The sequence below is a fragment of the Macrobrachium nipponense genome, chromosome 23, assembly GCF_015104395.2.
Source record: "Macrobrachium nipponense isolate FS-2020 chromosome 23, ASM1510439v2, whole genome shotgun sequence".
NCBI classification, from domain to species: domain Eukaryota; kingdom Metazoa; phylum Arthropoda; class Malacostraca; order Decapoda; family Palaemonidae; genus Macrobrachium; species Macrobrachium nipponense.
Window position 1 is genome coordinate 77,658,595 of NC_061090.1, and position 24,015 is coordinate 77,682,609.

The following is a 24,015-nucleotide window of genomic DNA, read 5'->3' on the forward strand; positions in this document are numbered from 1 at the left end:
TTACTTTTCACTGCTGTGCGGGGGTAGGGGAAGCGAAGGTCTGCCAGGAAGTCGTCGGAAAGCTCTCCCGCGACTCCCTTGGTATCCGATTCTTCGTCTTCCTTCCTGCCCCCGCTCAGCTTCTTCGTTGTATTTTGTATTTGGGGTCTTCCTTGCGTTCGGGGTGGGGCATGTCTTCCCCCCGTGCGTGAGGGAACCCCTCTTACTAATCTATCTATGTTACCGCAGGTGCTACATCCGTGGGAGACGACCTTGGACAGGTATGGACCACCGCGGAGGCAGGGCGTGCCTAGCATCCACCCCGGGCTGCTGCAGCGTCTAGCGAGGTCTGGGGCGGTCTCCACTACTACCACGGCCGCTTATGCTGCTCTCCCCCCCCTCCTGGTCTACACTCCCCATGCTGTGTCGATGACGCCGTCTGCCGCTACTAGGGCCGCAGCCGTACCGAGGTGGGGTTGCCGCCGCCGCCTGTTTTCTTCGTGTTGCCTGCCCCAGACTTCCGCTGTTCCAGCAGCTCGCCCCTGGACCGGCCGCCAGGACCCAGGTTCCGCTGGCTGCCGATGATTCTACGAGGCGATCGCTGGGCCTGCCAGTACCTGCCGCTGATGTGATTCCCGCTGTTTGGCTTGCTGTCCCTTCTGGGTCTACCAGCTGCCGCTGTTCCTGCCGCTCCTGAGCTGGTTGCTGTTCCTGTCGCTCCTGGTTCCTGTGCCTGTCCATGCTGGTCATGCCCACGGTGTGTCTTCCCCAGTCCCAGGTCCTTCCGGACAGGTGCAGTCGGGCCGTGTTGCTTCGGCAATAGCCCCGGCTCCGGCCTGGATGGAGGACCTGACGACTGTCCTGCGTGAGCTGACGAGGAAGAGGAGAAGAGGAAGCTGTAATCTTCGTCTTCATCGTCTGCTGCTGCCTCTTCCCCTTCGACTTCTAAGGCCCATAAGCCGAAGAAGAAGAAGGCTGCCTTCCCCCCCTAAGAAGTCTCCTTCGGGAACTTCTAAGGGCCCGTCCCACCTCGGTGGGACGGGGGGGTCCTTCTGCTGGTCCTCCTGCTCCTTCGGGAGCGGGGCCCGTCTCCCCTTCCGTAAGGAAGAGATAGACGGGGACCAGAGGAGTATCGGTTAGCTCTGGTACTTCCTCGCCTGGTGCTAGCGGCGATGCCGCTACGCCAGGTTCCGGCTCGGTCTCTCGTTCGCGAGAGATCCCGAGTGTACGTTCTCCCTCGGGAGACCGTGCAGCCAAGTTTCGGCGCCAGAGTTCGCTCGGCGCCAAGACGCGGCACGGAGCAGAAGGCTGGTGAGAGACGCTCAGGTGACTCTTGCCAGGCCAGCGGCCGCTCTTGCAGCGACCAGCTGGTAACCCGGGTTTTCCCCCTAAGAAGGCTCCTTCGGGACCTTCTAAGGGCCCGTCTCGCTCCGGCGATTCGGGGAGCTCTTCTGCTGGTCCTCCTGCTCCCTCGGGAACAGGGCCCGTCTTTTCTTCTACCAAGGAGAAGAAGACGGGGACCAGAGGAGTACCAGCTTCGGCTGGCACTTCCTCGCCTGGTTCTAGCGGTTCTGCCGCTAAACCAGGATCCGCCTCGGCTTCTCGTTAGCGAGAAGTACCGAGTGGACGGTCTCCCGCGGGAGACCGTCCAGCCAAAGTCTTGACACTCGAGCTCGCTCGCCGCCAAGACCGAAGCGCGGAGCAGAAGACTGGCGAGTGTCGTGCAGACGACTCTCGCTAGGCCAGTGGACGCTCTCGCAGCGACCAGCTGGCTGCTCGGGGGGTTGACGTGACGGTCGCTGACCAGCCACGGGTTGAGGCGAGGAAGGGGTCCCCGCGGTCGTCGGTACCAGCCACGGCTGGTACCAGCGGCTCGACGCGCCGAGAGGACGCTCGCCGGTCTCACCGCGACAACGAGCCTAGCAGGTCACCTGACACCGCTCCCATCGGGACCGGGCGGAGACGATAACCAGCAACAGCTCGCCTGACGCTAGAGATCAGCGTCGACGTTCTCAGCCGAGCCTCTCGCCCCAGGCAGAGCGGCAAGGCTAGGCCTGCTGCTCGATCGCCACTGCGGGTGGACGATCAGCAGCAGCCCTCCAAGCACGCTGGTCCTGCCAGCGAGCTAGGGGGGGGGGAGCGTCAGGTCTGCCTCTCCTGTACCTTCAACCTCCTCGGGCTACACCGGAGGAGCGAGGTACCTATGAGTGATCGCGAGAGGTGCGCCGCTCGCGATCCCGCTATGACGCCTTATGGACCAGGCACGGTTCTAGGACCGACCAGGACATACGCGCAAGTAGCTGGAGGCGACCGTCAGGGGTCTGCCGCTGTTCCTCCTTCTGAAGGAGGAGTATCTCGGGATCTGTTCTTGTTGGAGGGACTGGACGGTCCTACTCCGCAAGACACGGTTACTCCCGAGATACAGAGGAATTTGCAGAAGTCATTAAGCTGATTCGTCAGCATAATGACCTTGCGGAAGGATTGCCGCTCCCACCAGCAGAGCCCACGTCTGCTCGAGTCGTTTTGGGGCCCGAGAGGGAACCCAAACCGACGGTGGGTCTGCCGCGATCGGAACTTGCCGATTCTGTCTCGAACCAGAGTCTCTCGTCTCCGGACAAGAAGGCTCTCTCAGTTCTGGCCGGTCGATCAAGCTACTTCCACCTCCTCTACTGCGACAGCGGCGTTTCTACGTGTCTTTGGACACCGTATTTGAATACTCCTTCGGTCCTCCTGAGAGGTTTCGACCTCGACGAGGACTGGAATGAGTCGGAGGACGGTATCGGCTCTCTCCTGTCAGGTGTCGATCAGCCCCACCCAGACGACGTTCACAGTGGCGGCAGACCCTTACCTACAGTGAGAGTTCGTAACCCTCCGCGGGAAAACGTTTTCTCCTGACGATACGTTTTCCCAGACTCTGAGAGGCCATCGCCGCAAGGCGATGGCTGTTCCTACTCTTCTCCAACTGCTAGTTCCACTGGGAAGGCGAGCGAGTATCCAATTCCTCCCCCATTCCCTCTCTCCTTACGGTTACGAGGGAAAGGGGAGGGATCCTACAGAGATTTCTCTGTTAGGATCCCACGTTCGGGACGGCGCTACCGGGGGACCTTCGGGTCCTACCTGACGTAAGCCCCGGTCGTTGAGGAGGAATCCTGCCCCATTCTCGATTTCTACGGGAATCGAGAGGACCACCAGCCGATATCGTTTGACGAATTCGGTTGGGGGTTTCGCAGACTGCTTAGAATTCTACGGAATTTCTAACGCATTCAGTGTTCGAGTTTTACGATCTCCAAACACTTACGCGAGACCACGGTCCAAAGTGAGCGAGACGAGAATCCCCGATATACACGATAATCGGGAACCTCGCCTATGCTCGAATTCCTGGAATTTCTAGCATTGGAAGAAGACTGCTGCTGAAGAAACTATCTCACAGTAGGCGACCAACCTGGACTAGAGAAGATCGGACGGGAATATCCAGTTTGGCTTGAACTATCGTCTTAGTATTCTGTTCACCATTGAAGCTTCCTTCGAGGAAGACTTCTCCTTCACTCTCTTTGATAGAGATCGAAGGTGGTCGATCTCCAATCCTTATTTTGTTTTCTTGAAGGAAAGAATTTAGGATGAGATCGTTGTTCAGAATCCTACAAATATACTACGTATATTAACCTCGCGACATGATTCTACTAAGCAGTTGAATTGTCCGAGGGGTAGGCGCATATACTAGTTAATCTACGGATTGCGAGAGAAGTATTCTAATTGAACTGCAACTCAGGGTTGCCTGCAACCTCCCAGGAGTTTTCAGTTTCAATTTTATATACTTATGGTTTTGTCACGACAACACCATTTCAACTTTTATATTTACCGAAATTCGTTTCGCCTAAATATAATTGCTCGAGCATATCTATTATGCTCGGTAGTTCTAGCCGAACGCATTCCTTCGTGGAATAATGGATTACCTGGCAACTCAGGATGACGAGTCAGCGAGAGCTCAGGCTCAACTACTGCGTATTGAACTGCCTGATAGCAGCTCAGTATCAGCTGGGCCTCCGATATGCACGGTCATGTATGTCTCTCTCTGCCCTGCTTTGATTGACTACCGAACCGTATCTCTGCCCAACAATCATGGACTTAGGTCTCTGATTAACGGGGATTCTCGCAATAATGAAGGACCATCTACTGCTGTGACGCTAGATTCCATCGCCTTCGACATTACGAGAATTTTCAACAGAGATATCTCTTGGACTCTTTCATCTTCTGTTTACCGCACGGTAACAGAAGTCTGTACAAGTCTCCCGCTGCATCGCACTGCAATAATGCGAATGATTTTGCAGACATCTGAGTTTGTCTTCAAAATATCTCTTATTCGTAGGTGTACAATTGTTCATTGTTCAACCGAATTACGAGATGTGTCAGAAGACATCGCCTACTCTCCGACCTGACAGCTCTACTTCCAAATGTTCAGCCCATGAGAAGCAGTTCTTCAGGCGGCTTTCCCCTGTGTTTTCATTACTGAAGAACGCCCGCTTTTCATTGCAACTACGACTGCTCACCGGACAGCAATGAAATAGCGGTTAGCGTTTTCAGTCATTTGTAAGCACAGGTTATGAATCTTGAGAATCCTTCTCTCGATTCATCTGTGAAGACGTAGGTTGCATTCAATATCTACCTTCGTCTTCAACGGTACATAGTGTTGTTTCTCCTTAGCTGAGATTCAACAACCATGAGATGTTTTACCTTCAGGGACCTCGGTCTCTAGAAGGCAATTGACTTTCGCCTGTTGGGCACATGCCTTAAGAGAATCATCACCTCGCTGTCCGGCATTGGTGACAAACAAATACATTATTTGTTTGGTCTCTCGGCATAACCCTTAAAGGCGAAGGTCACGTGACTTACTCGGATGCTTTGACAACTTGCCTCCTACCGAACGCAGTCAGTCGGCAGCTGTCAGAGCGGCCGAGTCAGTTACGAACTACGCTGTTGACTTAGTTCGGTTGTTACAGAGCAATCATTACTTCGTTTTAATAGCTTGTCACAGTACCCATACCATTGACACCCACCATGGAGTGTCGGTGTCCTATCCACTACCGAGAACTTCGCTGCATGGGGATAGGAGGATGCGAGAGACTTCGTGGCAAACGGACAGACCAGTATGGGTACTGGACATCACCGAAGTAGAGAAGAGGGATAGGTCATGCGACTATTTCCTTCTTTTCCTCTGAGGAACTGCATGACTTCTCCTGCGAAGTCAAGCATCCAGGGGATGGGGATCCGTGACGCTCGATTTCGTAGCGAAGACTCAGAACCCTTCGGTCCCTGACGATTGGTTCGAGTCGTTCACAATCCCCTCCCTAATGGACTTCACCGCCTTCGATGCGAAGGAGATGCTGCCTTGTCCGCAAGAACTTCTCCGTGGCGCAGGTACTGAAGGCAGGGGTCTGGTCAACCAGACCACATGCCCTTCCTTCTACCTTCGGGATATTGCCCACAGGTCCTTGGATCTTTTTCCTTGGGACCCGTGGTGGCTGCTCAACACGTTGTGTAGCGAACCCAGACCCTCGCAGGCTGAACAGCATCGAGTCCTGGTGTGACCATAAGAATGGATGAGTGAATGAGAGTGTGACTGGCTCCTCTTCCCATCTTTTTCTTCCCCTCTACCTGTGGTTAGAGGGACACGGTCGTCACCCTGCTGGATAAGGACAAGATGCAGGTGAGCTACTCAACAGAGCCCCATCCTATCCCTTTCACTAGGGATAGGAGCGTATATCCACCACTTCCAACCACTGGGGGAGGAAGTGGATGCCAGCTTGAGACAACCCATACTTTATGTTGCCTCTTGCAAACAGGAACAAGTTCTTGCTTGCTGGTACGAAGAGATACGCTTGCCTCTCTCTTAGTACTCGGCCCAGAGGTCTGACCATTGATCCTGCGGTGCACACCCCGATCAATCGGACAGAGGCTTGGATCCCTCCCTCGCTCTTACGACCAGGGAGGCATTCCAGGGATGGACGAACACCAGTCTGTTCATCAAAAGACTCAGATTCCTCCCACCAAGAAGTGAGTCTTCCTATTGTTAAAGGACCGATGGTTTGTATTACGTATCGGAACAAATGACAATTTGTCGAAAATTGCATTTTTCCTAACTATACAAACCTGAGGTCCTTTACATATAGTCCCTCCTCATGCCACCCCTCACTCTGCGTATTTTGCATGGGCCAAAAGCAAAAGTGATTTGTTTACCTCCCAGTCGCGCGGCGCGCGACTGTCGAACAAGCAGTTAACTACCGTTCTCCCCTTGTTCGAAGCTTACGACCGTTCCAGCTGCCGCTAGCTACTTCCTTCCTATTGTTAAAGGACCTCAGGTTTGTATAGTTAGGAAAAATGCAATTTTCGACAAATTGTCATTTTGTACAGGTACATCTCTAGCTTCTAGCATGTTAACCATTGTGAAATAATCCTGTTCAGGGCCTCATAAAAATGCTCCAGTAATCACTTCCCCTAACCAGAATAAGATGGCCTCCATGAAATGACAATTTGTCGAAAATTGCATTTTTCCTAACTATACAAACCTGAGGTCCTTTAACAATAGGAAGGTAACTAGCGGCAGCTGGGACGGTCGTAAGCTTCGAACAAGGGGAGAACGGTAGTTAACTGCTTGTCCGATCGTGCGCGCGCCCGCGCGCCCGAGAGGTGAAGAATCACTTTTGCTTTAGGCCCATGCAAAAAGTTGCAGAGTGAGGGGTGGCATGAGGTGGGACTATATGTAAAGGACCTCAGGTTTGTATAGTTAGGAAAAATGCAATTTTCGACAAATTGTCATTTGTTCCGATACGTAATACAAACCCTCGGTCCTTTAACAATAGGAAGACTCACTTCTTGGTGGGAGGAATCTGAGTCTTTTTGGTGAACAGACTGGTGTTCGTCCAACCCTGGAGTGCCTCCCTGGTCGTAAGAGCAAGGGAGGGATCCAAACCTCTGTCCGATTGATCGGGGTGTGCACCGCAGGATCAATGGTCAGACCTCTGGGCCAAGTACTAAGAGAGAGGCAAGCGTATCTCTTCGTACCAGCAAGCAAGAACTTGTTCCTGTTTGCAAGAGACAATCATAAAATGATGGGTTTGTCTCAAATTGGCATCCACTTCCTCCCCTTGTTGGAGGAAGTGGTGGATATTACTCCTATCCCTACTGAAAGGGATAGGATGGTGCTCTATTGAGTAGCTCCCCATGCAATCTCGTCCTTACCCAGCAGGGTGACGACCGTGTCCCTCTACCCAGAGGTAGAGGGAAAGAAAAAAGATGGGAAGAGGAGCCAGTCACACTCTCATTCCTCATCCATTCTTACGGTCACACCAGGACTCGATGCTGTTCAGCCTGCGAGGGTCTGGGTTAACTACACAACGTGTTGAGCAACCACCACGGTTCCCAAGGAAAAAAAATCCAAGGAACTGTGGGCAATATCCCGAAGGTAGAAGGAGGTGCATGCGGTCCGGTTGGACCAGGCGCCTGCCTTCATACCTGCGCCACGGAGAAGTTCTTGCGGAACGCGAGAGAATGATGAAGAGGCGTCCACACTCATCCTGGGTGTCGAGTTTCTTCAGACAGCTCCGTCGCGCCTTCACAGGACAAAGCAGCATAGCCTTCGTATCGGAGGCGGTGAAGTCCATTAGGGAGGGTATTGTGAAGGACTCGAACCAATCGTCAGTTACCGAAGGGTTCTGAGTCTTCGCTACGAAGATCGGTACGAAATCGAGCGTCACAAATCCCCATCCCTTTGTGCTTGACTTCTCGAGAGAAGTCATGCAGTACCTAAGACGAAAAGAAGGGGATAGTCATATGACCTATCCCTCTTCTCGACTTTGGTTATGTACAGTACTCATACTGACAAGCTATTAAGACGAAGTAATGATTGCTCTGGAACAACCGAACTAAGTCCACAGAATAGTTCGTAACTGACTCGGGCGCTCTGACAGCTGCCGACTGACTGGTTCGGAATCAGTAGAGGCAAGTTGTCCAAGCATCCGGGTAAGTCACGTGACCTTCGCCCTTTAAAGAGTTATGCTGAGAGACTAAACAAATAAAATATTTGTTAGTCACGATGCCGGACGGCGCGGCGATGATTCTCTTAATGCATAAGCTCAAAAGGCGAAAGTCAATTGCCTTCAAAAGACCGAGGTCCCTGATGGCAAGAAAATCTCATAGACGTTGAATCTCAGCTTAAGGAGAAACAACACTATGTGACGTTGAAGACGAAGGTAGGCAATGAATGCAACCTACGTCTTCTAGCTGAATCGAGAGAAGGAATCTCAAGATTCTAAACCTGTGCTTACAAATGACTGAAAACGCTAACCGCCATTTCATTGCTGTCCGTTGTGCAATGAAAGCGGGGCGTTCTTCAGTAATGAAACACAGGGGAGAGCCGCCTGAAGAACTGCTTCTCATGGGCTGAACGTTTGGAAGTAGAGCTGGCAGGTGTGGGAGTAGGCGATGTCTTTCAATACATCTGCTAATCCGGGCGGGGTGAACAATGAACAATTGCACACCTCCGAATACAAGATATTTTGAGGACAAACTCAGATTCCGCAAAAATCATTCGCATTATCGATATACGATGCAGCAAGAGACTATTACAGAATTCTGTTACCGTGCGGTAAACAGAAAGATGAGAGTCGAAAAGATATCTCTGTTTAAAATTCTCGCAATACCGAAGACGATGAATACTAGCGTCACAGCAGTAGATGGTCATTCATGTATGCGAGAATCCCCGTTAATCAGAGACTTAAGTCCGTGATTGTTGGGCAGAGATACGGTTGGTATTCAATCAAAGCAGGTGAGAAAGACTTAACCAACCGTCCATCTCAAAGCGGCAGCTGGTACTGAAATGCCTCGGGCAATTCAATACGCAGTAGCTGTCGCTGACTCGTCATCCTGAGTTGCCAAGTAATCCTTTCCACGAAGGAATGCGTTCGGCTAGAACCACCGAGCATAAAAAGATATGCTCGAGCAATTATATTTATGCGAAACGAATTTCGGTAAATATAAAAGCTTAAATGGTGTTGTTGTGACAACACCATAAGTATATAAAATTGAAACTGGAAACTCCTGGGAGGTTGCAGGCAACCCGAGTTGCAGTTCAATTAGAATACTTTTCGTCTAAGTCGCAATCCGTAGAATAACCAGGATATGCGCCTACCCTCGGACCATTCAACTGCTTAGCAGAATCATGTCTGAGGTTAATATACGTAGTATATTTGTAGGATTCTGAACAACGATCTCCATCCTAAATTCTTTCCTTCAAGAAAACAAAATAAGGATTGGAGATCGACCACCTTCGGTCTCTATCAAAGAGAGTGAAGAAGTCTTCCTCGAAGGAAAGCTTCAATGGTGAACAGAATACTAAGACGATAGTTCAAGCCAAACTGGATATTCCCGTCCGTTCTTCTCTATTCCAGGTTGGTCGCCTACTGTGAGATAGTCTTCTTTCAGCAGCAGTCTTCTTCCTAATGCTAGAAATTCCAGGAATTCGAGCATAGGCGAGGTTCCCGATTATCGTGTAACATATCGGGGATTCTCGACTCGCTCACTTTGGACCGTGGTCTCGCCTAAGTGTTTGGGGATCGTAAGAACTCTAACACTCTGAATGCGCTAGAAATTCCGTAGAATTCTAAGCAGTCTGCGAAACCCCCACCGAATTCGTCAAACGATATCGGCTGGTGGTCCTCTCGATTCCCGTAGAAATCGAGAATGGGGCAGGATCCCTCCTCAACGACCGGAGCTTACGTCAGGTAGGACCCGAAGGTCCCCCGGTAGCGCAGTGCCCAACGTGGAATCCTACAGAGAAATCTCTGTAGGATCCCTCCCCTTTCCCTCGTAGCCGTAAGGTGAGAGGGAATGGGGGAGGAATTGGATACTCGCTCGCCTTCCCAGTGGAACTAGCAGTTGGAGAAGAGTAGGAGCAGCCATCGCCTTGCGGCGATGGCCTCTCAGAGTCTGGGAAAACGTATCGTCAGGAGAAAAAGTTTTCCCCGAGGAGGGTTACAAACTCTCACTGTAGGTAAGGGTCTGCCGCCACTGTGAACGTCGTCTGGGTGGGGCTGATCGACACCTGACAGGAGAGAGCCGATACCGTCCTCCGACTCATTCCAGTCCTCGTCGAGGTCGAAACCTCTCAGGAGGACCGAAGGAGTATTTAAATACAGTGTCCGAAGACACGTAGAAACGCCGCTGTCGCAGTAGAGGAGGTGGAAGTAGCTTGATCGACCGGCCAGAACTGAGAGAGCCTTCTTGTCCGGAGACGAGAGACTCTGGTTCAAGACAGGATCGGCAAGCTCCGATCGCGGCAAACCCACCGTCGGTTTGGGTTCCCTCTCGGGCCCCAAAACGACTCGAGCAGAGACATGGGCTCTGCTGGTGGGAGCGGCGATCCTTCCCCCAGGTCGTTGTGCTGACGAATCAGTGCAATAACCTGGGCAAAGTTACTCTGAATCTCGGAAGTTACAGCGTCTTGAGGAGTAGGACCATCCAGTCCCTCCAACAAGAGCAGCTCCCAGGACCCTCCTCCTTCAGCAGAAGGACCAGCAACAGATCCCGACAGTTGCCTCCAATCACTTGCGCGTACGTCCTGGTTGGTCCTAAGACCATACCTGGCACGTGCGGCGTCGTGACGGGATCGTGAGCGGCGCATCTCTCACGATCACTCCTATATACCTCGCTCTTCCTGGCGTATGCCGAGGAAGTTGAAGGTATCGGAGAGACAGAACTGACGCTACCCCCTCCCCCCTCTGACTGTCGCCTCCAATCACTTGCGCGTATGTCCTGGTTGGTCCTAAGACCATACGTGGCACGTGCGGCGTCGTGAAGGGATCGTGAGCGGCGCACCTCTCACGATCACTCCTAGCTACCTCGCTCTTCCTGGTGTAGCCCGAGGAAGTTGAAGGTAGTGGAGAGACAGACCTGACGCTCCCCCCCCGCTCGCTGGCAGGACCAGCGTACGTGGGGGGCTGCAGCCGATCACCAACCTGCGGTGGGGATCGATCTGCAGGCCTGGCCGTGCCGCTCACCTGTGGCGAGCGGCTCGACTGAGCACGTCGACCCCGGTCCCGTGCGTCAGACGAGCTGCTGCTGGTCACCGTATCCGCCCGGTCCCTGTGAGCGGCGGTCAGGTGACCTGCAGAGCTCACTTTCGCGGTGAGACCGGTGAGCGTCCTCGCGGCACGTCAAACCGCTGGTACCAGCCGAGGCTGGTACCGTCGGTCGAGGGGACCGGGGGACCCCTTCCCAGCCTCAACCCGTGGCCGGTCAGAGACCGTCACGTCCACCCGGGGTACCGGCTGGTCGCTACGAGAGCGGCCGCTGGCCTGGCGAGAGTCACCTGAGCGGCTCTCGACAGTCTTCTGCTCCGTGCCTCGGTCATGACGCTGAGCGAACTCAGGCGTCTTAACTTTGGCTGCACGTCACCGAAGGAGACCGTACACTCGGAACTTCTCGCGGACGAGAAACAGAGCCGGTACCTGGCTTAGCAGCAGAGCTGCCAAGACCAGGCAGAGGGTGTACCAGCGGTAGCCAGCACACCCTTGGTCCCCGTCTTCTTCTTCTTCTCAGAAGGGGAGACGGGCCCCGTTCCCGAAGGAACAGGAGGACCAGCAGAAGAACCCCCCCGTCACACCGGAGTGTGACGAGCCCTTCGAAGTTCCCGAAGGAGTCTTCTTAGGGGGAAGGGGGAATATAAAACCAAAACCCGGTTACCAGCTGGTCGCTGCGAGAGCGGCCGCTGGCCTGGCGAGAGTCACCTGAGCGGTTCTCGCCAGCCTTCTGCTCCGTGCCGTGGTCTTGGCGCCGAGCGAACTCTGGCGCCGAAACTTTGGCTGCACGGTCTCCCGAGGGAGAGCGTACACTCGGGATCTCCCGCGAACGAGAGACCGAGCCGGAACCTGGCGTAGCGGCATCGCCGCTAGCACCAGGCGAGGAAGTACCAGAGCTAACCGATACTCCTCTGGTCCCCGTCTATCTCTTCCTTACGGAAGGGGAGACGGGCCCCGCTCCCGAAGGAGCAGGAGGACCAGCAGAAGGACCCCCGTCCCACCGAGGTGGGACGGGCCCTTAGAAGTTCCCGAAGGAGATCTTATTTAGGGGGGGAGGCAGCCTTCTTCTTCTTCGGCTTATGGGCCTTAGAAGTCGAAGGGGAAGAGGCAGCAACAGACGAAGACGAAGATGACACCTTCCTCTTCTTCGTCAGCTCACGCAGGACAGTCGTCAGGTCCTCCATCCAGGCCGGAGTCGAGCCTATTGCCGAAGCAACACGGCCCGACTGCACCTGTCCGGAAGGACCTGGGACTGGGGAAGACACACCATGGGCAGGACCAGCATGGACAGGCGCAGGAACCAGGAGCGACAGGAACAGCAACCAGCTCAGGAGCGGCAGGAACAGCGGCAGCGGTAAACACAGAAGGGACAGCCAAGCCAGTAGCGGGAACCACATCAGAGGTATGGCAGGCCCAGCCATCGCCTCGTAGAATCATCGGCAGCCAGCGGGAACCTGGTACTGGCGGCCGGGGTCCAGGGGCGAAGCTGCTGGAACAGCGGAAGTCTGGGGCAGGCAACACACGAAGAAAACACACGGGGCGGCGGGCATACCCCTCCTCGGTACGGCAGCGACCGGCCCTAGAAGCGGCAGACGGCGTCACCGACACAGCATGGGGAGTGTAGACCAGCGGGGGGAAGCAGCATAAGCGGCCGTGAAGGTTGTAGTGGAGACCACTCCAAGGTCACCGCCCCAGACCTCGCTAGACGCTGCAGCAGATCGTGGATGCTAGGCACGCCCTGCAGCCGCAGTGGCCCATACCTGTCCAAGGTCGTCTCCCACGGATGTAGCACCTGCGGTAGCACAGACAGATTAGTAAGAGGGGTTCCCTCACGCACGGGGGGGAGACATGCCCCACCCCGAACGGAAGGAAGACCCCAAAAACAAAATACGAGGAAGCTGAGCGGGGGGGGGGGGGGGCAGGAAAGAAGACGAAGAATCGGATACCAAGGGAGTCGCGGGAGAGCTTTCCGACGACTTCCTGGCAGACCTTCGCTTCCCCTACCCCCGCACAGCAGTGAAAAGTATATGACAAAAATGAAACAGAATACTGCCACCTTGCGATTCACCTTTCATAGAACTTTAAAAAGGGGCAAAGATCAATTCCCGGGTAAGAGCGGAAACTTGATCCATAATAATATGATGCTATCATAAATATATATGAAAATGAACAATACTGCACTTGCTATTTTCACTTTCACAGCAATAAATCGTAAGGATTAATTCCCGGGTAAGAGCGGAAATTGATCCAAAATTAAATTTGATGCAATTAATAAATGAAAATGAAAAGAAAACTGCATTGCGAATCCACTTTTATTGCATTCTATTCATACAAAATAAGAGGTTCGTGCCGAGCGCAATCAAGCTCTCGGCAACGAACGCACAGGGCAAAAATATAATGAAAAAGAGTACTTACATCTTTCAATTACACACTTTCGCCCACAATACATGACTCGGCGCGAGTGCGCCCGCCCTCGGCACCGAGACATAATTCAAGGGTTCAATTCATGAAAAGAGCGGAAATCGCCGTCTCTACGGCGATAGCTCCATGTTGATTCATAATTAAGTAATGAAAATGAAAACAGTGTACTTACAGTTTCATTTTCAAGTCAAACAAACCATTAGTAGAAAACACAATATAAACAAAGCATACGACGATGAAGCGGGCAGAGAGCGATGACGAACACGTCCTTCACACCCGCGGCCGAAAGCAAAAGTGGTTCTTCACCTCTCGGGCGCAGGGCGCGACGCGCACGATCGGACAAGCAGTTAACTACCGTTCTCCCCTTGTTCGAAGCTTACGACCGTCCCAGCTGCCACTAGTTACCTTCCTATTGTTAAAGGACCGAGGGTTTGTATTACGTATCGGAACAAAAGAATGGTTCATATGCATTACATGTATGTTCAAATTCTGTTCATTGCCTCTGCTACTCATTAGCAATCTTAGAACTATTAGAAGGAACTGTAGTATCAAAGTTAGGTCATATTTTGTAAGGACTCTCAGCACCTAAAATGATTTTGAAGGTCTAGAGAATTCATGAGATCCCTAACTTTTGTCTTGAATACACTTGAAACAGTTTTCCTGATGTCCAAAAGTGAATGACTACTTGCCTTCAGTGTGTGTGATAAATTAAGAGTTCCCAGTACATCACATCACAAATATGTCTATACAAGCATTTCAGAGTTCAGTACGTATTGTGCTTTTGGTATGGTTAAGAGATCACACTTAACTGTCCTGATTTCTTTCTTTTTCTTGTGCCTAGAAGAGGACCATCAGAAATATTTCACAAAAGCTCACTAATCTGGTGCCAGAAGCACAATAACGATGTTGACACCATCAGATGGACTTTCCATAGAAGATGGTGTTCTTACACCTTTGGGCAGTTTTCAACCACCTCAAACTCCACTGATTTGAAATTATCACCAGCATTGCCATGAATTCCATGATAACATCTCTTTATCTGGGTAACCACCACCTTTTACTGACTATTCTCTCAAACCTGGCCAAGTCCCTTGAGCAGACATATAGAACCAGGGCTGTACTGCAAGTCTAAATGACCACACAAAATTAATATACAGTACACCTCCAGTATTCACAGGGATGGGTACCAGACTCCCCTGCAAATAGCTAAAATCCACAAAGACTTCAAATCCCTCTAAAAACAGTCACAAGTGCCTATTTTGATAGTTAAAACACACAAAAAAACTCTCTAAAAATGCTTAGGCCTGAGTTCTTTTTATGTTTTATCACAAAAAGAGCATTTGGTCATGAAAATCATACGAAAATACATTAATTTGTGAATATTTCTCAGTGAAAAATACTGTGAATAGGCGAATTTTCCACGAATAATGGGTATATACAGTCCATAGAAAAATCCACGCACAGGCGAGTCCGCAAATCGTGAGTCAGCGAATAGCGGGGGTTGATTATACATCTCTTTGATGTCAGCGTGTACTTAATATCTTGTTTTCAATGACCAGGTGGCCCTTCATGTGCTCTGGATTATTTTTTTTATTTACTATTACAGACTGTTCAGTCTTTCATTTCTTAGCAATTGTATTGAACAGACAATGGTGACGTTAAGATGCTTTCATGATGCATTTGATAAATTGTATCTATTCATTAATACCTGAAGCTGTAAAACAACATGGTTTATTTTAGTCATGTACTAGTGAGTTCTTGTATGGTTTTCAAAAACAGTTTTCTCTCACTCTCAGACTTAAGATTTTTGGCTAGTTTTTATGTGAATCTGACAAATTCAATACCCATTTCTATCATAAATATTTAGTTAGCCTATAACAGCCCCCACATTTAACAAAAACCCTGAGACTCCAGTAAGCGCCAAATCCTACATTTAGGTTAGGAAGTAGGTTAACACTTTTATGCTTATTTTTGTTCCTTCCCCTTACCCAGAAACTCCAGTTTCTAACTGTGTGCACTCCATTATTGTTTACAGTATAGCCATGGTGGAATAACCATCCTTCAGAATCATGTTAGTACTATACATAGTACTTTCAAAATCCATATTTCACCCTCTTAGAATGTACAGTATTTTTTTTACATATTTACCAAGATAATGCTGCCTAAAAGAAATACTGTTCGGTTATTTTGTCCTGGTGTTGAAATAAAAGAAAATAACCTAGTAGAGAAAACAATAGCAATTCACATATCAACACATGAATAATGTCATAACATGTAGGCTACCATAATGACTTAATTAAAGGTTGAAATCTTTTGGAAGAACTAAATGAATATGTAGTTACTTAGGTAGATGTCATGGAGACAGCTGTACAAAGATAAAAGATATAATCAACCCTTAAGAACCAGGCTTTTTCAATATGCATCACCCAAGGCCAAGGAAGATATGCAAATGCACAAGGTGTAAGAAAAAGAATAATAACAAATTATCCCTAACTTCTATGAAAAGTTGAAAATTACCTACTATTGACAACTCTTTGTGGGGCCTCTTTTACAAGACAATTGTAAATTTCACCAAGTTATACATATTTTTTCCAATAAACAATTTTATTTTATTTTGCAAAATATATATGTAAATATACTGTGATCAAAGATGCTGTAACTTTATTAGATCATACATGTCTCTCCTAATTTTTCTTTGCAATTTTTGCAAAATTACGATTATAACTGACATAAAATCATAAAAGATAAGAACTAAAACCAACAGCAATGCCTGGGTATATTTATAGCAAATTTATAAAAAGACATCCTGTGAGAGAAAGAGAAACAGTACATATTCCCTTGGGCCAGGAGTACAAAGGACACAGTGGTGCCACAGGATGGTGTCGGTGTGTGGTGGGGATGTGGCTTCCCATAGGTTTCAATTGTTTATAAGCTGTGCCAGGGATCAGTGACAGCTTGCCACAGTCGCTTGCCATAGATGCTCGTGTGCTCAACATAGATTATAAACATGGAAACCTATGGGAAGCCACATCCCCATCACAAACCAATGCCACAGTGGTGCCACAGAATGGCTCATGGACTCCTGGCCTTGAAGTCAACATCACAACTAACTCATGAGCCGCCTGTGTCCTTGATCTTGGCTAGTCTTAAAAGTTGCCACTAGTGAATTTATTGAATATAGAAGTAACGGAACCTCTTTCCCACCCAATTCCTGCAAGTACTGCTGCTCACCATAAGTGAATCCAACACACAAACCTGTTATTGCTACTCTTGTGAGGGTTATCTGTCTATTAACAGTTCATTAAAATATTTTTCAGTAAACAATATAAAAATGACATTTCTATAGTACAATTAGATTTTACACATACTTACCAAGTAATTATCTATAGCTGAAAGCTCAATACCGCAGCAGTCATATCTTACAAATTTTATGGCGGAGCCACCATTGCTAGTGTACGTGTGTAGGACCCACCCACTTTCGGGACTGATAGGTACAAAACTGCAGAGAGAACCAATTCGTTTGGCTTGCCATGTCCATCTGCAGGGAGGAAGGAAGGGCTTTAATCAGGTAATTACTTGTTAAGTATGTGTAAAATCTAATTTTATTATAAAAATGTCATTTTTACACATGAAACTTCCACCCTTTTGTCTAGAGCCTGCAATTCCCTGACCCTTTTGGCTGTAGCCAGAGCTATCAGGAAAAGTCTTCTTAGTGAGGTTCATTGGTGAAGCTGAGCAGAGGGGTTCACAAGAATTCCCCGACAGCCACATAGACATGATCGACATCGAAGACATCATATGTATAGTAATGACTCAATATAGGAATACCCCAAGTATTTATCAAATACTTATTGTACTTAACCTGGTAAGAGAGTGTCGCAGATGAATACTGCCTATGGTCATTGCTCTCTTAACCTGTAGAAGGTATGGCAGTTTTGGCCAATGATCGCCCCTACTTTAGTGAGAAATAACTTCTCAGTCATGGGCTAAGACCCGATAAAATTTAACGAACAAACCTACACCATAAAAACAACCAGTGATACCCTACCATAAGACCGGTGAGTACTCCGGGTAACAAGTACCCCCAGGCTTCCATAACTCAAAACCAATAACCTAGACAACAGAGGACAGTAAAGGAACAGTTAGCCCCTTATTCTTCCTCCCCCAACACCATGCCAGCCACCGACAACAGACCCAACGTGGAGCAATTCTCATAAACGATTTCTATATCTTTAAGATAATGCACAGAAAAAACTAATCTACATTTCCAGAATGTAGAGTTCATAATAGCTTCTAAGGATATATTATGCCTAAAAGCTATAGACGTCACTAGAGCTCTCATTTCATGTGCCTTAGCATTAATGGAGGGGGAAACTTCTTCCTAGAATTGAGAGTGAGCCTCCACTATCAAGCTCCTTAGGAAAAAGGAAATGACGTTTTTAGACATTGGACGTTACGGAGACTTCATCGAACACCATAGATTACTTGCAGGTCCTCTAATCTTGTCTGTTCTATTCAAATAATAGCGTAGCGCTCTCACTGGACAAAGAAGACACTCCTCCTCCTCTAGTCCGTGGCCAAGGTTTGCTCAAACCACATCCTTGTTCTTTGCCAGAAAACCCAAGGACATAGAGCAGACTCTGTTACCTTGTGAAAACCCTACTCTTTTGTCTAGAGACTGCAATTCGCTGACCCTTTTGGCTGTAGTTAGAGCTATCAGGAAAAGGGTCTTCTTAGTGAGGTTAATTAGTGAAACTGAGCAGAGGGGTTCATAAGAATCCCCTGACAGCCACTTCAGGACTACGTCCAGATTCCAAGAGACTGCTCTAGACTTTTCTGTCTTGGAAGTATCCATGGATCTAATAAGATCACTAATGTCGTTGTTGTGCCCCACATCTGTAAGTGATTACATAATAAAAATATGGAATATTATTCCATATATATAAAAGACTAAAACTAAAGAGGTCAACCAGATTGCTTGCAGGAATGTGATCGGACCAGAGACGATAAAGTATGTAGGCTAAGATGACATGCCGTCAACTGTGTTCATTCATTTGTTTTGAAACATTAGTCCAAGCTCCCTGCTTGAGACAACTACCGCGACCTATAATTCAAACGGCCTACGTGATCTGTAGTGTGTCTCATTTTGTATGTATGTTAATATGTTCGAGCTACTGTCTGCTCCTTTATGACTTGTAACCGAGATGTAGAAAAGAATAGAGTTAGCCATCATCATTGGCAGACCTGTACCTCTTTACCTAAGCTTTATCATGTAGAGAGAATAGAATTAGCCATCATCATTGGCAGAAGCGATCAAGCTATCGTCATTGGAAGACCTGTACAATCCTACTTGATCTTCACTATGTAATATCAGAGAATATAAGTATTTTTATACTTCGTGTTTTCTACTAAGAACCTCACATCAGAAAGAAATCATCATGAGTTTAACACATCGTCGTCATAACCAAAGAAGATAATACCGACTTCGTAAGTGATCTACAAACCCCAAGACACTCCAATGAATATGGAAGTGCAATACCAACCGACTTAGCATAAGATTATCGCAAGTCTAACATTACCTCATAGGGCGCCTTATTATACGAGGCAACAGCCCTAATACATCTATACCTCTATGCTTGAACAAAGAGTTTAACATAGCTCTGTACCCTTTAATAGTACAGGTCAATAATTTCCTTGAGGATCTTAAGAATAGCAGAAAATCCACAATCTGTGCAATACTGGTTTGAGAGGAAGAGATGTTATGTCTTCTACACCAGTTTCTAAAAACTGACCACTTCGACTGGTAGAACTTGGTAGTAGACGATCTGCAACATCTAGCAATAGCTTCTGCAGCTTGTCTTGAAAAGCCTTTCACTCTAACCACTTGCTTGACAGTGAAATCCTTTCAGAGACAGAGCAAACAACCTCTGATGGAACCTGTACAGGTGAGGCTGTTTTAGCGACCTCTTGGAAAGTCCACAATTAGAAGAACACCGTCCGGAAACCACTCCTTCCTCAGCCAGAATGGAGCTACAAGAGTCATGGAGACATTTTGATGACTCACAAACTTGTTGATCACCTCTTGAATCACTGCAAATGGCAAGAAAGCATACAAGTCCAGCCCCGTTCAATCTTGATGCATAGCGTCTGTCACCCATGCCCGAGGCTCCAGAACTGGTGAACAGAAGACTGGCAGAAAATGGTTCTTTGCTGTCGCAAATAGATCTATTGTTGGCTGTCCCCAAAGACTCCACAGATCCTTGCACACCTGGAGCTCTAGTGTCCATTCTGTTGGGAGCACTTGGTTCCATCTACTGAGTTTCTCTGCTATGACATTCATCCTGCCCTGATCAAAGCGAGTAAGAATCATTACTCTTCGCTGTTCTGCCAACATCAGGAGCTCTGTCGCTGTCTGATACAGAGTGAAGGAAGCGTACCTCCTTGCTTGCAGATGTACGGCAGCATTGTCGTGTTGTCCGCAAATACTGCCACTATCCTTCCCGAAACCTGTCGAGCAGTGTTGCAGACCGAGGAAGATTGCCAACAGTTCCTTCACATAGATGTACAGTAGGGATGCACCGATACCAAAGTTTTGGCCAATACCAATACCAGCTTTTAAAGCCGATACCGATACCGATACCTGTTACCTCCGTATTACTGTTACGTATTTAGGAGAATATATGTACGTATATTGTTACTAAAATCATTCTTGTTCTCTGGTTATTGTATATTATATGTTCAAAAGTTGAAAGGTCATATAATAGGGTTATATAACAATTTCAAAGGCACAAATTTCATTGAGAAAGAACATCAAATATAACTACAGTAGTGCCTAAGGTTACGAAATTAATCCGTTCCGAAGCGGCCTTCGTAACCTGATTTTTTCGTATCTAGAACTACGTTTTACATGTAAATTGCCTAATTCGTTCAAGGCCCTACAAAAACACCGCAGTAAATTTTATAATAAAGCTAAATTGACCAATAAACAATGAAATACAACAATTTGGACCATTCAATACCTAACCTAATCGTGACTGTACCTGTAAATGACAATGTCCAAAATTGCATTTTTCCTAACTATACAAACCTGAGGTCCTTTTACAATAGGAAGGTACTAGCGGCAGCTGGATAGGTCGTAAGCTTTTGAACAAGGGGTTCGGTAGTTAACTGCTTGTCCGACAGGCGCGCGCGCGCGACTGGGAGGTAAACAAATCACTTTTGCTTTTGGCCCAAGCAAAAACTGCAGAGTGAGGGGTGGCATGAGGTGGGACTATGTGTAAAATGACAATTTGTCCAAAATTGCATTTTTCCTAACTATACAAACCTGAGGTCCTTTTACAATAGGAAGGTACTAGCGGCAGCTGGATAGGTCGTAAGCTTTCGAACAAGGGGTTCGGTAGTTAACTGCTTGTCCGACAGGCGCGCGTGCGCGACTGGGAGGTAAACAAATCACTTTTGCTTTTGGCCCAAGCAAAAACTGCAGAGTGGGGTGGGGGGCATGAGGTGGGACTATGTGGTAAAAGGGACCTCAGTTTGTATAGTTAGGAAAAATGCAATTTTGGACAAATTGTCATTTGTTCCGACACGGCATACAAACCTGCGCGGTCCTTTTACAATAGGAAGACTCACTTCTTGGTGGGAGGATATCTGAGTCTTTTGTGAACAGACTGGTGTTCGCCCCCAACCTTGGGAATGCCTCCCTGGTCGTAAGAGCGAGGGAGGGATCCAAGCCTCTGTCCGATTGATCGGGGTCGTGCACCGCAGGATCAATGGTCAGACCTCTGGACCAAGTACTAAGAGAGAGGCAAGCGTATCTCTTCGTACCAGCAAACAAGAAAGAGTTCCTATTTGCAAGAGGCAACATAAAGTTATGGTTTGTCTCTTGTTGGCATCCACTTCCCCCCCCTTGTAGGAGGAAGTGGTGGATATTCGCTCCCATCCCTAGTGAAAGGGATAGGATGGGCTCTGTCGAGTAGCTCACCGGCATCTCGTCCTTATCCAGCAAGGTGATGACCGTATCCCTCTACCCACAGGTAGAGGGGGAGAAAAAGATAGGAAGAGAAGCCAGTCACTCTCTCATTCACTTATCTATTCTTACAGTCACACCAGGACTCGATGCTGTTTCAGCCTGCTAGGGGTCTGGGTTAGCTACACAACGTGTTGAGCAGCCACCACGGGTCCCAAGGAAAACGATCCAAGGACCTGTGGGCAATATCCAAAAGGTAGAGAAGGAGTGCCAGTGGTCTGGTTGTACCAGACCCCTGCCTTCAGTACCTGCGCCACGGAGAAGTTCTTGTGTAACTTGAGGGAGTGTACTTCTAGGTCATCTTGGTGCTGACGAGTCTTTCAACACTCAGCCTGGGATGTCGAGTTTCTTCAGAAAGCGCGGTCGCGCTTTCACAGGACAAAGCAGCATCTCCTTCGCATCGAAGGCGGTGAAGTCCATTAGGGAGGGGATTGTGAAGGACTCTAACCGATCGTCAGGCGGAACCGAAGGGTTCTGAAGTCTTCGCTACGAAGTCGGTACGAAATCGAGCGTCACGAATCCCCATCCCCTGGATGCTTGACTTCGCAGGAAAAGTCATGCAATTACCTCAGAGGAAAAGAAGGGAATGGTCGTATGACCTATCCCTCTTCTCGACTTCGGTGATGTCCTGTACCCATACTGGTCTATCCGTCTGCAGCGAAGTGTCTCACATTCTCCTATCCCCAAGCAGTGAAGTTCTTCTTCTCGGTAGTGGATAGGACACCGACACTCAATGGTGGTGTCGATGGTATGGGTACTGTGACAAGCCATTAGGACGAAGAAAAGACTGTTATGGGAACAACCGAACTAAGTCCACAGCGAAGTTTGTAACAGACTTGGGCGCTCTGACAGCTGCCGACTGACTTGCGTTCGGTAGGAGGCAAGTTGTCCAAGCACCCGAGCAAGTCACGTGACCTTCGCCTTAAAAGGGTTTATGCCAAGAGACTAAACAAATAATTTGTTCGTCACCGATGCCAGAAGGCGAGGTGATGATTCTCTTAAGGCATGTGCCCGAACAGGCGAAAGTCAATTGCCTTCTAGAGACCGAGGGTCCTGATGGCAAGATATCTCATAGTATAGTTGATTCTCAGCTGAAGGAGAAACAAACACTATGTGTCGTTGAAGACGAAGGTGTACAGAAAATGCAACCTACGTCTTCACAGCTGAACCGAGAGAAGGATTCTCAAGATTCTGAACCTGTGCTACAAACACTGAGAACGCTAACCGCTATTCATTGCTGTCCGGTGAGGATCGTAGTTGCAATGAAAGCGGAGCGCTTTTCAGTAATGAAGACACAGGGAAAAACTGCCTGAAGAACTGCTTCTCATGGGCTGAACATTTGGAAGTAGAGCTGTCAGGTCGGAGAGTAGCGATGTCTTCTGACACATCTGTTAATTCGGGGCGAACAATGAATAAAATTGCACACCTACGAATACGAGATATTTTGAAGACAAACTCAGATGTCTGCAAAAATCATTCGCATTATCGCGGTGCAATGCAGCAGGCGAGACTAGTACAGACTTCTGTTACCGTGCGGTAAACAGAAAGATGAAAAGAGTCCAAGAGATATCTCTGTTGAAAATTCTCGCAATTTCGAAGGTGATGCAATCAAGCGTCACAGCAGTAGATGATCCTTCATTATTGCGAGAATCCCCGTTAATCAGAGACCTAAGTCCATGATTGTTGGGCAGAGAATATGGTTCGGTAGTCAATCAACCAGGGGAGAGAGAGACGTAACCGACCGTGCATCTCCGAGACCTAGCTGATACTGAGCTGCTATCAGGCAGTTCAATACGCAGTAGCTCTCGGTGACTCGTCATCCTGAGTTGCCCAGGTAATCCATTATTCCACGAAGGAATGTGTTCAGCTAGAACCATCGAGCATAAAGAATATGCTCAAGCAATTATATTTAAACGAACGGATTTCGGTAAATAAACAAAAGCTGATTTGGTGTTGTCATGACAATACCAAGTATCTAAAATCGAAACTGATAACTGATGGGAGGTTGCAGGCAACCCCGGAGTTCAGTTCAATTAAGATACAATTCGTCTCGGTCACAAACCGTAGAGTTAACTACGGTATGCGTCTACCCCCCGGACAATTCAACTGTTAAAAGAATCATGTCGCGAGGGTAATATACGTAGTATATTTGTAGGTTCTGTACCACGACCTCCATCCTAAATTCTTTTCCCCTTGAGGAATGAGAATAAGGATTGGAGATCGACCGCCTTCGTTCTCTAGTCAAGAGAGTGAAAGAGAAGTCTTTCCCAAAGGAAAGCTTCAATGGTGAACAGAATACCGAAGACGATAGTTCAAGCCAAACTGGAAGTTCCCGTCCGTTTCTTCTCTATTCCAGTTTAATCGCCTACTGTGAGATACTCTTCTTTCAGCAGCAGTCTTCTTCCAAATGCTAGAAATTACAGGAATTCGAGCAATATAAGCGAGGTTCCCGATATCGTGTAACAATTATCGGGGATTCTCGCTCACTTTGGACCGTGGGCTCGCCTAAGTGTTTGG

The 24,015-nt window shown here is 48.4% G+C and overlaps 1 protein-coding gene across 3 annotated transcripts in view; it reads right to left on the reverse strand.

The window, feature by feature from the left end:
• Positions 1-24,015, reverse strand: part of LOC135201659 (serine/threonine-protein phosphatase 6 regulatory ankyrin repeat subunit B-like) — a 129,332-nt gene that overhangs the window by 74,111 nt on the left and 31,206 nt on the right. Inside the window, exon 2 of one of the 3 annotated variants that reach the window (XM_064230781.1) lies at positions 16,845-17,010. The exons of the other annotated variants lie outside the window; for them this stretch is intronic. The gene's annotated coding sequence lies outside the window, so the exon portion shown is untranslated. The remainder of the gene's footprint in view (positions 1-16,844; positions 17,011-24,015) is intronic. 3 annotated transcript variants of the gene reach the window in all.